The 15,378-nt window shown below is 44.4% G+C and overlaps 1 non-coding gene across 1 annotated transcript; it reads right to left on the bottom strand.

Moving 5' to 3' along the window:
* Positions 1–14,948: 14,948 nt before the first annotated feature.
* On the bottom strand, positions 14,949–15,014 carry TRNAV-GAC. Its single transcript has one exon. It is a non-coding gene; the product is annotated as a tRNA-Val (tRNA).
* Between the last annotated feature and the right edge of the window lie 364 nt (positions 15,015–15,378).

Below are 15,378 nucleotides of genomic sequence, written 5' to 3'. Positions count from 1 at the left end.
AGGAATGCTCGCTTGGCAGCCCTGCACTGCCCCAACCTCAACAGCAGCAGTGCTAACATAATGCCCAGGTGCTGGCTACCTCCAGCTACTAGAGCAGTGAATGCCTGTGATTATCTCCTTTGTACTGGCTTTAGCTTGTGTGGATCGGATTGCCCTTGTTGGACTTGAGAGTTGTGAATAAGAACTTATTGGTGTTGACCTAGGACTTAATTTTGTTTTCAGACTTTTCGTGTGATAGGTGGTTTTTCATTGCCTTCCTCTGCAGAGCCTTCCTTGATGGTCTCCTTTCCAAGCACCAATCCTGTTCAGCTTCTTAGACCTAAAGATATCAGATTATACCTTGCTGCCTTCCCTCCCATATAGATAATGACAAGTGCCTGAAACAGAATGCTAAGCTGATTTTTAGAGATCCCTGCCCAAACTTTTGTCATACTGGTAAGAACCTGTAACAGTCTAGAATGCAGCGACCTTACTGTGAGCATATCCATCCTTATCAGAAGCATTAGAAAGAAGCTAGCATGGTATAGTGGTTAAGAGCAGGTGGACTCTAATCTGGAGAATCGAGTTTGATTCCCCATTCCTCCATATGAGCATCAGAGTCTTAACTGGTGAACCGGATTTGTTTCCCTACTCCTACATTCCTGCGGATGACCTTTGGCTAGTCACAGTTCTTTGGAACACTCTCAGGCCCACCTATCTCATAAGGGGTCTATTGAGGGGAGATGGAAAGGTGTTTGTAAACCATCTTGAGTCGCCTTACGGGAGAGAAAATGGGGGTGTATAAACTCAAACTTATCTTCTTTTTCTTCGAAAAAGAACTCTGCTGAATTGGATCACAGGATGATTTAGCCCAATACACTTTCTGCAGCAATCACATTGTTCTGGAGGGGGATAGGCATGCTTATAACAAGATGGCTGCAGTTAATGAAGGCACTCAAAAATGTTGCGGGTGGGACTAAAAGTTCATTGCAGAGATGCTGGTTTTGGTGAACTATAATTTCACTTCTTGCCCTGGACAACAACAGGCAGATTGTCACAACACATGGTTGATGGATAGCATTCCGTTGAATACATAAAGTCACCTTAAATTAAGCCAGGCCAATCAAGGTCTATCATGGTCAGCATTGTCTACTCTGACTGGCCATGGGCTTTCAATATCTCAGGAAGAGGGTATTTCATGTCACCTACTGCTTGATTCTGGAGATGCTGGGGAATGAACCTGGGACCTTCTGCATGCAAAGCAAATACTCTTCCGGTGAGTCCCAGCCCAATCCCACAAGTTAGTGAACCAAAGTTGTGCAGGCTTGCTGCAGTGAATATAATATCAGCTCTGACATAAAATCCCTTGTGAACCGCAAAGAACAGATGATGCTCTTATTTTTAGAGCTTCACAATTTTATTTCAATAGACTATATTCTGTTCCACAGAACGATGTCAGTAGGGTTGTATATTCCTTCCCCACAGAACAAAGCATGCTGAACTTCCTTATTTGCAGAATTATCTGCCTGGTGCCTGGTGCCTACCTAGCCCTGCTCCTCCCCTCTCTTTGAAAGTTTGAAAGTATAAATACATTTTGGCATAACGTAAATGCACTTGTATCAAAGTATCACGTTCAATAATGTACAAAATAATGGTTTTGACAAAAGCAGTGCATAAAAATGAATAATTCTCATATTCATTCAGGACTCTGTTCCAGTGCAGAAGCATACAATTTTCTCAACCGCAGCACCTCAACTGACTGAACTATCATATTTCTGTGGAACAGAGTATAGCATGATACATGGGCAGTTCATTCTCCCCCATACCTGGAGATACTTATCTTGAAAAAAGACACTTCACAAGACAAAAACAGATGAGGCAAATGAAGCAATGAAAACCAAGGGACATTGAAAACAAAAACCTCCATCCTACCACTATTTGCTAAGCACCCTTAATAGGGATACTGTTGTCTTTTGGAGCTGAGAAATTTACAAGTGTTACTATGAATCTAGATCAAAGTTCAGGTGGTGTACAAGGAACAATCTTCTACAGGGATGTGCCTGTGTCATAGAAACTGATTGTATTTAATTTCACACTCTGTTTTGGACCAGCAAAAAATATATATGAGTTTCATTTGACTCTGCTCTGCTTTTAATTATAATTTGACAAAAGAAATAACCACATTACCTATTTGATTTGCCAGAACTTTATCCAACCACCACCTGTTGAGACCTCAGCACTCAGAGCCTGACATATTGCAGAGAAGAAAATTATGTTGCTGGCATGCAGACCAGTGAGGATGCCAACAAAAGCATAATATAGCCTTTGTACTTGAAATACAAAAAAATATATATTAAGCTACCAACTGCAAAGGTTTAAACAAGCCACATTGAATTATACGTGCATATATCTTGCTAACAGAGAAGGCTGACTGGGGAAAAAAAGAAGGAATTTTCAGGCTCCCATTTGGGTATGGTTTGCATTGGTAAATATTGCGAGTCAGAAATAAACAAGGTTTCGCATTCTTACGGTGGATTTACATTGGATATGGCAAGTTAAGTTGTTTATGAAAGCTGATGGGTTCAATGTAGCTTGCTTCTCAAAAAGAAAATATAAATAGGATCAAAATGGAACCCACCTAGTGGCTGAATCCCATCTTGTTCTTGTAACATGGGACATCTATTGGTGCAAGCAGTTGAAAGAACATTGTGCTCATCATGCACAGCCAAAACTAGCAAGGGGAGACATGGGAAGAGAGCCTTCAATGAGAAGAAAAATGGATCAGAAATGCTTAAATGAATAATATGTGGTGCCAGTGCAGTGTAGTGGTTAGAGCGTTTGAGTAGCACCTGAAAAACACAGGTTCAAATCCTTGTTCAGTATGGAATACATTGAATGACTTTGGCCAAGACTGTCTCTCAGACTAACCTACCCCACAGGGTTGTTGTGATGATAGATGGTTTAGGGTTGCACTTCATATGAAGAATAAGGACCGCTGGTGCTTACCTCTGGGATCTATTTTTAGTGTCTCACTTCTTCAATGATTTTCTTTTGGAACAAGTGTGAATTTGATCTTGTTCAAATATTAGTTTGTGGGGTGAAATTCCGATCTGGAACAACTCTGAGAAACACCCAAATGAAGCCTCAAAGGTCACAAAAATAAATGAATTAAAAGGGCATCATAAAAGAGATATTTATGTATTAAAGAAAAGTTCTCACTTGGTAATGAAAAACATCTAGATAGGTGGTTAGATGGGTCACTTTTGACACAGAACTCTGAAATGTGGGAAGGGCTGTGCTCCTTGTTCTTATGTGAACAAAAACAAGGAGCAGAGCTTAACTTCCAAATCCTAAAGAATGCAGAAAACATATGTGAGAAGGTTCTCCCATGCAGGATTTCAACCATTTAAAACTTTAAAGGTAAATATTATGATCTGCTGGGCAGCCCATTCCTGGGTAGATGAGTGGCGGCCAGGTTTGTAAAGGTGCAGCAAGCAAAACAAGTGAGAAAAATCACTGACTGTGCTAAAAAGGCTCCCTATGAAGTCATATGGGTTGCATCACCTTTTTTGCTCATGTAAGTTCATGCCAGCAAAAGGGGGCATTTCTGGGCTGAAGGTCCACAGGAAGCCATGTAAAATAAGTGCCCCTGCACTGGTGTAGATGCCACATGCCTCATGGAGTGGCGTCTACACCAGTGCAGGGGTCATGCTGCACCCTGAGCCCTTTTACGCACGCACGCACGCACAGTGAAACAGCAAGCTATTTGCAGTGCAATCCTAAACAGGTTTGATCAGAATCCTACTTAAGTCTATTCAGGGAAGCTCACTCCTAAGAGAGTGTACTTAAGATGGCACTGTCACACACTGCAACCAAAGGTACTCCTTTCTAAGACCATTCACTTCAATGGCCTTCAAAGGGCATAACTCTTTTCCCATTCATACACACAGCTAATTGCATGAACTCTGATAGTAGCCTCAGTATCCCTGCAACCTTTACATTCACAATCACCAGGGTTTTTATTTAAAGGATTAAAGACAGCAGGTGGGAAAAGTTCTTCCCCAACATCAGGGAGAACTTTTACTTGTCAGAGTATCAGTCCGGAGTAACTTAGACCAATGGTCAGACTTAGTGTAAAGCAGCTCCTTCAGGCTAACAATGGAAGAAGCTTGCATACAGCACCTTCCAGCAACTTGAAACTTTCCTCGGCCTCTTTAATTCTCATTAGGAGAGAAAATGATGTTTTTTGCTAACAAAGAAAATTGTAGTTGAGAGCTGTATTAGTTGTGACACCAAAGGATATTTCCTTAATGATATAGCACCTCGAGGGAAGCCCTGTCCATTGGAGTTCTCAGACAGTTCTGAATTCCTTTCGTGACCACTTTTCTTTTGGACAGAAAAGCATGAACGGAGGAAGCCCCTGTGGCCAAGATCTGCTGTTTCCCATCTCCTACTTTTTTCAGATGTCTGGTGGTCAAGGAAACATTCCAGTATTTTAATTCCCTTTTTAGATAACTGATCCTCGTGTAATCGACACTTTTGATGCAGGCTCCTTTGCTGAAATGTGGAGAAGGAAAGCTCAAAGAGATAGTAAAGAGCTCTCTTCAGGCAGAATAAAATGTACCCATTTGAATATAGCTACGATTCTGTAAATGTCTTGGAATTTTGATGATGGTTTCCAATATTCAAGGAAAGCTTTGCAATAGGTACACTATTTTATGGAATATAGAAATATATAGTCATTTGTACTTGGGTTGCTTTTGTGTTATGTTGAAAATAGCAGAAAATGCCCTCAGATATAGGGAAACATGAAATATCTCTATCGATTAAAGGGCAAATCTAAGGGACTAACAAAGCGTTCAAGCATAAGGCAAAATAGTTTCCCTTTCTAAGCAGTATACTGGCAAATTAGAAGGTTGCACTTTTATGTTCAGGCAGCGTGTTTCTTTACACATTGCTTTAAGAAAGAGGGGTAGATCAGAGGGACACCCTTGTAGAACTTGTGGGTACTTTTGGAATTTTGAGGAAGTGGGTTGTCCCACAAAATGGGATGGGATGCCATCAGTATGCAGATGAGAAACAAGCTCTACCTGTTGATGGAGTGCCAGCTGGTCGCCTCCCCCTGATAAACTAGCTGGGGGTCTGGAGGCCATGGTGGAGTGGTTGAAAAAGAGCAGGCAGAAACTGAATACCTCAGAGGTCCAGAGGGTGAACCAAGGAGGGCTAGAGAGGAGTTTTCAGCTGCCAAAATTAAATGGGGTGGCATTAACACCTGCCTCTTCCAGCAAAAGCCTGTGTGTGGTCTTGGAAACCTCTCTCTCAATAGAGGCCCAGGTTGCACACACAGCCAAAGTGGTTTTTCCCCATCTCCATCAAGCTAGGCAGTAGACCCCTTACCTGTCACACTCCGACCTAGCAACAATAATCCATGCAACTGTCACCTCCAAGCTGGACTACAGTAATTCACTCTGTGCTTGCATGCCCTTGAGACTGCTTTGGAAACTACAACTAGTCCAGAATGCAGCAGTGAGTCAACCCCAGTAAGAGCAAATATTCAGCCTGTGCTTCGCTGTCTGCACTGGTTACCAATTGAATTCTGGGTCATGTTCAAGGTTTTGTTATTAACCTTTAAGGCCTTGAGTAGTCTGGAACCATCATATCTATGGGACTGCCTCTCCCCAAATTGCCCCCATAGAGGATTATGCTCTGCTGGAAGTAACCATCTGGTGGTCCTTGACCCCAAGAGCATCCGGCTGGCCTTGACCAGGGCAAGGGCCATTCTGGCCCAGGCCTGATGGAACTCCTTTGCTGCGGAGACCAGGGCCCCTCAGGACTTGGTACAATTCCACAAAGCTGCAAGATGGAAATGTTTCCTTGGGCCTTTAGCAGAGGCAGCTACGGCCTTGTTCAATGCTACTGGCCTCCCAAAGCTACCTCCCATTCTTCCTATTCCCTTCCTTTCTTCCTATACTTTTGTGTTGTGTTGTAAGAGTGTGCAAATGAGACCACAGTCGAGGTAGTTACTATTAATGGTACTCATATATGTCTCACATACTATATTAATGTCATCTGAACTGTATGTATTTGAAATGTTTTATAATCAAATGGTATGGATTTTTAATGTGTTGTTTAAAAATAGTTAGCCAACCTGAGCCTGGCCTTTGGACTGGGAAAGGTGGGGTATAAACACTAACTAACTAACTAACTAACTAACTAACTAACTAACTAACTAACTAACTAACTAACTAACTAACTAACTAACTAACTAACTAACTATGGTCCTGCCACATCTCTGTAAAGCATCTTTTTGCTCCAGGCTGATGGTAAGGGAAGGGGATTGTAGGAGTCCATTGGCCACTGTTATTTTTTTGTCCCATGTTGGGTGCTGTTGCTTACAAAAAAATGAGATTTGGCTCCAGTACTGTTGAAAAGACTTGAAACTGTTGATTTCCTGCCTCTGCAATACATGTATATGTAACAAAAGGGTGAGCTGAGGCTGAGAGCCAGAGCAGTTTAGTGGTTAAGAGCAGCAGCCTCTAACCTGGTGAGCCAGGTTTGTTTTCCCACTCCTACACATGAAGCCTGCTGAGTGACCTTAGGTAGTCACAGTTCTCTCTGAATTCTCTCATTTCCACCTACCTGTTTAGATGCCTGTTGGGGGCAGGGAGAGGTGATTGTAAGCTGCTTATGGTAGAGAAAAGCAGGGTATAAAATCAACTTTTCTTCTTCTACATTTCAAGAGTACAGAAATTCTTCAAAACTGTGGTCCTCCTCTGTAATTCAAGCCAGGAATTTCTCATAAAAGACAGCTACTTATCAGAGGTGAAGAGGTGGCCAAGGCATCATGAGGTACTTGAGCAGGGAGGAGAAACAGCAGAGAATTTAGGAAGAGGAGAATAGCAGAGCAGAAGAGGCAGGATAGGAATGAAGTGAGCAAAAAAGGTGCAGAGTAAGGGCAGGAGGGAAATTAAGAGGAAGAATCAAAACTCCCCAACCCACCTGTGAATCTGATGGGGCTCTTCACTTGCTGCTTAACAATTTGCCAAGTGCTTCAGTACTACACACACACCAACCCTGTGGTACAAAGGCAGGCATAAAACGGAGAATTGCATTTCACTGTTGCTTCCTGAGCTAGCAGTCAATCCGTCCATTTGTTTGTACAGCAGAGGGTGCCAGATGGAGCAAGCCCTGCAATGAATGACAATTTCTTTTGGCAGCATCAAACACAGACAGTTTGTACTGGCGCGTATCCACATAGGAAGCCAGGTCAGGGCAGCTCCACACATTCAGTAATGGAGGAAGCCCCCTTTGATGGCCATAAATTGCCTTCAAAGCATTGTCTGGACTTCAGAGGGTTTTAAAATATACAGCAAACTTCACAGCAATGATTTGATCCACTTTGGAGATTTCACTCTCGCAATTGTTCCATTAAGTCAAATAAAACAACACTACTTGCCTAAGCTTCCTTCCTGTTTGTCACAATGATGACTTCCGCTGGAAAATCCCATCCAATGGTAAACACTGCCACCCCTCTGCTTTTTATGGAGTCTACTGGCTAAAGTTTAGTTTGAATTTGGTAGTACTAGATCACATGGAGCAATATATTATCCCTGCCTTGTAAAATGGAGTGTTTCCTCATGGTCTCTCAGCTGGAAACCACTGGCTATTTCTGCTCTGTGGTTCTGAGATCATGCATCCTGTGGGGGTTTTGGTTTACCCTGAAGACAAATAGTCCCTCCTACCTCCAAAATAGATCATTGCAATGATGGTGGTGACAGCAGTTCATAGTGAATATAATAGGGTAGAGTAGCAAAAATAGCTAAGTAAAGATCAACCAATCAGGCAACCCTTCATTACATTTGAAGTTGCCTTAGACCAGGACAGATAGTTGATCTGGTCTGCTGCTCTCCAAGGTGTCAAGCAGAAAACTGTATTTCCCAGCATCTGGAATCAGGGGCAGAGCGAGGGAAAACAGAGCCCGGGGCACACATGCACTCTGTGCCCCTGCCATGCCCCTCCCTGCACCAACACGCCCCTGCCATGCCCTCATCCTGCCCCTGCAGGGGCACGTGCCTGATGCGTCGTGCACCCCCCATTCCCCTGGCGCTACGCCACTGTCTGGAATTCTTTAACAGCAAGTAGCAAAGATTAAGCAAGGGGGAAAGCAGCTTGGTATAGCCCAATTTTGTTAGAATTTGGAAGCTAAGCAAGGCTGGTCCTTGGATGGGAGACTGCAGAGGAAGGCAGGGGAAAACCACATCTGCTTCTCATTTGCTTTGAAAGCCCTTTGCTGGGGTTGCCACAAATCCGTTGTGACTTGATGGTACTTATGTCCACTCCAAAGATGGAACTTGGGACCTCCTGTGTACAAGGCATGTGCTTTACCATATTGTCCAACCCCTCTTCCTTGTAGTGGTAGCCAGGTGAAATCAGTGTAATGACAGGCTGGGATAGTGAAATACTAGAAATTAGGGAACTCTTTAGGGACAGGCCATATTTATTGTATGAAGAAGATCCCAGTTGGGTTGCAGGTGTTGGGAAAGACATATTCCTGTAAGAGATACTGGAGATCCACTGTCCCCAGCAACTCTAAAATGTTGTTAAAGAACAGAAGGCCTGTATCAGAGGCTTTTAAGCACCAGTCATTGTTGACTGTGAACTGTGACTAGCCCAAGGTCACCCAGCAAGCTTCATGTGTATGAGTGGAGAAACAAATCCAATTCACCAAATTAGAGTCCACTGCTCATGTGGAGGAGTGGGGAATCCAGCCTGTTTCTCCAGATCAGAGACTACCACTCTTAACCACTACACAACACTGGCTGTCATGGGGATACCATGAGGCTTTCCGCACAGCAGAGATGACCTAGGTTCGACTCATGTCCGCAGAAATTGTTACCTGAGCTCGACTCTTCTGTTAATCCGCACAGCAGCCGAGTTTGTCTCTCCGGACCCGAATTCAAAGGGTGGGATTACCTCCTCGAGTCTTTTGCTCCTCATTCCCGATTGGCTGCCGTTCTATGGTGGGAAACGTGAGTGCGCATCCCTTTTTTCGTTTTGCCACATAGGAGCTACGTTGCGACAATGTCACAAAGCGCCAATTTCCTGTCTGTCACAAACTGCGCATGCCAAAATAGTACGCTGTGATTGGCTGGCCAGGAGAGTCGAGTCGAGGGAGATTCCGCACTGTGCCGGCTTCGGCTTGAGTGCAACCCGGGTTTGCCAAAAAATTGTACCTCCCAGTCGAGCTTGAAAATTTAACGGGGGTGGGAGTAGAGACAGACACGAGTCGAACTCTACGGCTGTGTGGAGCACCTGGGTCGGACCTACGTCAAACTAAGCTCGAATCGTACAGTGCGGAAAGGGCCTATGTTTGCCTGTTCAAACTAGAGAGAATTCACAAGTTCAAATAAATATAGCGCTTCCCAGTTTCTTCACAACTTCCACCCATGGTGGCAGAATCAGAGAGAGGAAAATGTGAGTCCACTGTTGAAACCCAGCCTCCCCCAGGATAGGCTGCCCCTGTTGACTACCATCTGACCAGGCTTCAAGATGTAATAAAATTCCTTTTAAAGCAGCAGTTAAATGCCCCCCCCCCCAAAAAAAAAACCTTTATCCTTTATAAAGTTGTATTTTCTTTTCTACTTTTAGCAAGCTGTCCATTGGAGGTGATGATATAAATAAAGGATACAACATAAAATTAAAGTCTGAATTTTGGTGAAGAAACCCAAATGTACCTCTGTTTTCACATCTTTTTGTGGTTTTGTTTAGAGGAAGGATGCCCATCTTTCTGCACTTGCAGAAAGTTACAAGGGGAGATAGATTATCATTCTTGTAGTAGGTCACCAGGCACATAACTTACCAGACTCGAAGGCTCATTGCCTTTGACCTCCCAGTTACCTCAGTCAATAAATCTCAAAACTGGGCAGGCCTGCCATTGGTTCAAACACTTACTGGAATATTATTGCTGCTCAAGATATTTCTTCATTACCAAGCATCCTGTATCACTAATGGCGGGATCCTTTAAACCATTATGCAACTTGGGTTTCTCATGTTCAGCAGACTACAAAGCTTGTGCCTGGGCTCCGAAAAGGTTTAATTCTGGGGTGCAAAGCTTAAAATTCATGTCACAATACTCTCCTATGTGGAGTCCAAATTTGAATTTAAAATGAAATGTGCCAAAGTTCCATGTGTGAAGTCACAGCAGATTTCATGGGGGCTGAGTAAAGCTTCATGACTTTTTCCCATAGTGTACATTGTTGTGTACATCTGGTGCAGATTCCCCTGCACAATTTCTGCTTGTCATACAAGTCTTAGACACAGGAGGTCCCGGCAGATGAAAGCTTAGCATTCTTAGAGCCCAATCGTGTGTGTGTGTGTGTGTGTGTGTGTGTGTGTGTGTGTGTGTGTCCAAAATGGGTGTGGGAGTGGCAGAGGTTTGCACCAGCATGTTTGCCACCCCGCTGGCATAAGGACACCACCCAGCTCCACAGTGCCCACATGTGGAAGGGCCCACTGCCCTGAAGTTGTGCCAGTGTAAGTGGCAACAGGGGGTGGACTGGGGGCATTCCCCTGGGTAGAGCCAAATTTAGTCAGCTTCCACCAGTCTTTTAGCCCAGGAACACCCCCCTCTCCCCAGCCACAGACTTTTGCTACCAGAATGTGTGGAGAAGTCCTTTTTTTTTCAGTGGGGTTTTTTTCAGACGGCTGGTTTTTAAAAAAAATTCTTTTCAGGCCTTCCTACACCGCCTAAAACTCCTTTGGAGGTGCTGCAGTGGTACAGAAACAAAACCATCCGTGGCTGCCACACCCTCTAGATACCCAGCTCAAAGGCTCCAGTTCTAAGAATACTTCTTTTCTGGCAGTAAGCCCCACTGGATAAAATGGGACTTATTTCCAGGTTGTCCTACTTGACGTGGGAAAGTGCTGCATGCACCCCAGCCAAATGAAAGAGACTAACCAAAGCAAAGAAAAGGAAGGGAAAGGAAAGGAAAGGAAATGGGCAAAGTCACCCTCTGGAGTTTGCCCTGGTGGTGTGCTCCTAGTCTAGTAAGTTGGGTCTGCCAAATTTGCAAGTGAACTCCACCAGTCTCAGGCTTCACGCCCCAGCCAGTAGCAACAAGCCCTGTTGAATTAGCCCTGGGAAGAGGCAAGAAGGGGGGCTATGAAGCTGCAGGAAGTGCCCCCCACTGTTTGCCTGTGTCTGTACATGTTTGGAGCAGAGGCAGTCCAGGGCAAGGAAAGCTCCACCAGGAAATTGCTAGTGTGGACTTGACTCACTTGCTGTCAACTTCGGGGCTGCTTCTATTTTATCCCACTCTTTCTATATAGTCATTTTCTAGTCTTCCTCTATCTCCCAGAGCTTCAGAAAAACCACAGGTGGCAAGGGAACGAGCCACATGCAGATCCCCAGCTAAATGTCTTAGACCACAACCCCTCTTTCAAACACCCTGAACAGAATCTGTTCGATTCTGGGGAGGAATGCTGCTCTGCTACATTACTCAGTGGCCATCAGGGACTGTTCTGTTTGCCTCCAGTGGCTTGAAGATGGTACAGAGCACAGGGTTCATGGCCTTCACTGTGGCAGTGTCGTGGCTTCGGAGCCCTCCTGAGGGAGGTTTGTCATCCTTTCTAGAGATCCACAAAAGGCTCATTTTTTTACACAGGTTCTTGCACATTATGATGCCTTACAGTCACTTAGGTGGGACTAGTTCCATTTTTTAATGCTGATTTTATTTGTTTTATTATTATTTAAGTGTGCTGGTGATGCTATTTAATTATCATTTTAATCTGATATTGGTTGTAATGTTCTTTGTTTCTGCTTTTTAAAATGATGCTTGCATTTGAAGCATTTATTGGAATGGTAGTTCTCACACTGTTTATGTTCCAGGGGGCGGGGGGTGCGCAACGCACCGGGTGCACGAATTTGGGTCACGTGGGGGGTGCAAAATCCCCCGGCCCCTCCCCCTCCCCCTAAAAGCCCCCCATCAAAAATCTTGAGCTTTAAAAAACCTGGGAGCAGAGCTGGTTAGAGCAGGCTCTTCCACTGTTCTGGTGGGGAACTACATTTCCCGGGGGGGACCTTGAGGAAATGTAGGTCCCACCAGAACAGGAAGGCCTGTTCTCCAGGCTCTGCCTCGGTTTTCTAAAAGCAATAGTGGGAGTGGAAATGGGAGGGGGGGGCGCTTATCTGGGGGGGTGCTAAAGCCAAAGCCAGCGAGTGCTTTTGCGCACTCTGGCCCAGCTACGCCTCTGCTGGAGTTCAGTTTTATTGATGGGAGAAGTGGGAAATAAATGATCCAATAAAAATCAATACGTAGATAAGAGACATTAAAGGTGAAGATAGGGCACAATGTAGATATCCTCAGTTTGCATGCTCAAAGGACTACAGGGGAGTGGCAGGGAAGAAAAGAGTTCAGAATGTATACATGCACAGAATGACATGTGTGAACTAGGAAGGAAAAGACTGATTTACTAGGCTGAATAATGAGACAAACATATGAAGCCGAGTCATTATTCTAGCTTCAGGGGATCCCAGTGTTTCCAGATGTTAGAACTGAGCACCCATCAGCTCTTCTGTCAGCATGGGCCAAATTGGCTACGCTGGTAGGGGCTTGGATAACTGTAGTTCCTGAACATCTGAGAGCCGCAGGTTCCCTACCCCCCGTTCTATGGGGGTAGGGAACCTGCTGACTCTCCAGATGTTCAGGAACTACAATTCCCATCAGCCTCTGTCAGCATGTGGTGGCCATGCTGGTAGAAGCTGATGGAGTATGGATTATTTTATCTTATTCTAGCTAGTGGTAGAGTTTAAAATTCTAGTGCTACACATATAGAACTGGATAGTACCTAAAAATATACATTGAGAGCAAATTGTACACTAGGGCTCATTCCGCACACGCAGAATAATGCACTTTCAAGCTGCTTTCAGGGCTCTTTGAAGCTGTGCGGAATGGCAAAAACAGTTGTGAAAGCAGCTTGAAAGTGCATTATTTTGTGTGTGCAGAATGAGCCAAAGTGTAAGAAGTTCAGGGGCAGTGACATGATCTATTTGGATTCAAAAACAAAGCAAATATCCTCCGAAGTACTGTTGTAATACAGTTGTCTGACTGATGGCTAAAAGGACTGAAGCCAGGATCCATGACAAAGTGACATAAATGTTCCTTAAAGACTATAGATACTTTCCTCAATGGGAGCTCAGTGGGAGTTAATTGCTAAGAGACAGTTCTGGATGGTTCTGTTGAATAAGCAGAAGAAATTGCAGCTTCTCCTGGCTGAAGGGAAGGGCGGCATGTCTACATGCATGTGAAGATACAGCTGGTTTGATTTTGAGAAGAGGAAAGAGAAATGGATAGGACAATGGGAATTACTTACTGTAAACTCCCCTTTGCAGAAGAGGCACATGAACAGCCCTGAATTGGCTAAAGTCCTTTGGAAGTGTACCAAAACCTACTGGTATACCTGTAAATAAAGCAAATGCTACAAATACACTCAATGACTTCTATGCTCTCTGAGCCACAGGGAATTGTTCCTGGCCCTAGAATTTTTTACCCGAGTAAGGTATGAATCAATGTCTTGAGAAAAGTGATTTCAGGTCACATTTTTAGCTTCTGATTGGTACTCTGAATATAATAACAGGTATCCAAACAACTTTAATATGAGAGGGTGCACATTTGTACAGCATCCATAAGATAAATTGATCATCATTGCCCAGTTGCCAAGCTGGACATTCATCAGAATTGGGAATTTAAAGAAATGGTCTGACACCATATATAAAAAGAAGATTATCAGCACTTTGAATGGGAAATTACTGACTGCTTTATAACATTATTTGCTTCTTCTATTTTGCCAGCAGAGGGCGCTCTTAAATAACACAATCCTATAAAGTATGGCTGATTTTGTTGGAAAGAATTTTATTTTTGAGAGGAAGATTTTATGTTTGAGAGGAACACTGATCTTTGAGACTTACAAAAACAGAAAATATACAAGATTATAAATTGTAGAATGAAATACTTTAAAAAGAGCAATTTTAACCATTTTAGACCCCCCCCCCCAAATTAGGAGTATGCACTCAGTTGAATGAGGCATCCAAGCCATTTGAAATAAGGTAAGGGGGATTCTTAACTTCCAGATTAGACTACTGGAAAATGCTGTGCATGGGGCTGCCTTTGAAGAGATATTCAATTGGTGCAAAATGCAGCCATGAAACTCCTGTCTGGGGATCAGTCACTTGGAGCACATATTTCCAGTCTGCGTCTAAATGTACTGCTAATTTGCTTCCAGGCCCAACTGAAAGGGTTAGTTATTGCCTTTAAAACCCTTCATGGCCCAGGGCCCTTCCGCTTATTAAACTGCTTTCCACATTATACTCCCGCATGCCAGGTGCATTCTCCAGATAGTCTAATCCAAGGCCTATTTTAAATCCATGTCTCCATCTTGTTGATGAACTGTTACATCATTTTTATGTGTTTGGACACCTGGACACATGAAGCTACCTTATCCTGAATCAGACCCTTGGCCCATTCAAGTCAGTATTGTCTGCTCAGGCTGGCAGTGGCTCTCCATGCTCTCAGGCAGAGATCTGTCACCCAACACAGGATCCTTGTAGTTGGAGACAGAGGCGTAGCAGGAGGAAATGGAGCCCGGGGCAAAATGGTGCCCCCTGTCCCCCCGCATCCCGAGGTAGCTATGCCCCCTGCACCCCACTTACCTGAGCCAGTGGCAGTCGCGGGCAGCCTGGTGAGGCCTGGTGGGGCGGGGCCAAGGGGTGCCCTGCTACAGCTTCTGCTGTGCCTGGCGGGGCCGCTCCTTTAGCCTCTGCCAGCTGAAGAGGTGGCCTGGCCCTGCCGAGGGGGGCCGAGGGGGGAAGGGGAAGGGATGTGGGGGGTGCTATTTTCCACCCTCCACATGACCAAACAGTGGCCCGCCTGGGGCATTTGTCCCCCCTTCCCTGTGGTAGCTACACCACTGGTTGGAGATGCCAGGGATTGAACCTGGGTTCTTCTGCATGTCAGGCAGATGCTCTACCACTGAACCTCGGCCTCTCCTCATTTGGGGCTTTTTGCTTTGCTAGCCACTTTGAATCTAAGGAGGTAAGGCAGCATATCCACATACACACCTGAAAAAATTATACACATAAATAGTCTATAACATATTGCCCTTTGTGGATGCACTTATATGAATTATTTATGTATTTAATTCATTTATACCCCAACATTCTGCTCAATAGGAACCCAAAGTGGGTTACATCATTCTCCCCTCCTCCATTTTATCCTCACAATAGCCCTGTGAGGTGGGTTAGGCTGCAACAGTGTGACTGACCCAAGGTTACCCAGTAAGCTTCCATGGCACAGGTAGGGATTGAAACCTGGGTCTTCCAGATACTAGTCCAACACTATTAAC

Source organism: Sphaerodactylus townsendi, linkage group LG05 (genome assembly GCF_021028975.2).
Source record: "Sphaerodactylus townsendi isolate TG3544 linkage group LG05, MPM_Stown_v2.3, whole genome shotgun sequence".
Taxonomy (NCBI): Eukaryota; Metazoa; Chordata; class Lepidosauria; order Squamata; family Sphaerodactylidae; genus Sphaerodactylus; species Sphaerodactylus townsendi.
Note: the sequence above shows the minus strand (reverse complement) of the source record. Positions and strands in the feature narration are given on the sequence as shown.